Below are 515 nucleotides of genomic sequence, written 5' to 3' on the forward strand. Positions count from 1 at the left end.
GGGGAGGCCTTACAAATAGCTGTGAAAAGAAGAGAAGCGAAAAGCAAAGGAGAAAAGGAAAGATATAAGCATCTGAATGCAGAGTTCCAAAGAATAGCAGGAAGAGATAAGAAAGCCTTCTTCAGCAATCAATGCAAAGAAATAGAGGAAAACAACAGAATGGGAAAGACTAGAGATCTCTTCAAGAAAATCAGAGATACCAAGGGAACATTTCATGCAAAGATGGGCTCGATAAAGGACAGAAATGGTATGGACCTAACAGAAGCAGAAGATATTAAGAAGAGGTGGCAAGAATACACAAGACCTGTACAAAAAAGATCTTCATGACCCAGATAATCACGATGGTGTGATCACTGACCTAGAGCCAGACATCCTGGAATGTGAAGTCAAATGGGCCTTAGAAAGCATCACTACAAACAAAGCTAGTGGAGGTGATGGAATTCCAGCTGAGCTATTTCAAATCCTGAAAGATGATGCTGTGAAAGTGCTGCACTCAATATGCCAGCAAATTTGGA

Source organism: Bison bison, unplaced genomic scaffold (genome assembly GCF_000754665.1).
Source record: "Bison bison bison isolate TAMUID 2011002044 unplaced genomic scaffold, Bison_UMD1.0 scf7180017862979, whole genome shotgun sequence".
In the NCBI taxonomy this organism is placed as follows: Eukaryota; Metazoa; Chordata; class Mammalia; order Artiodactyla; family Bovidae; genus Bison; species Bison bison.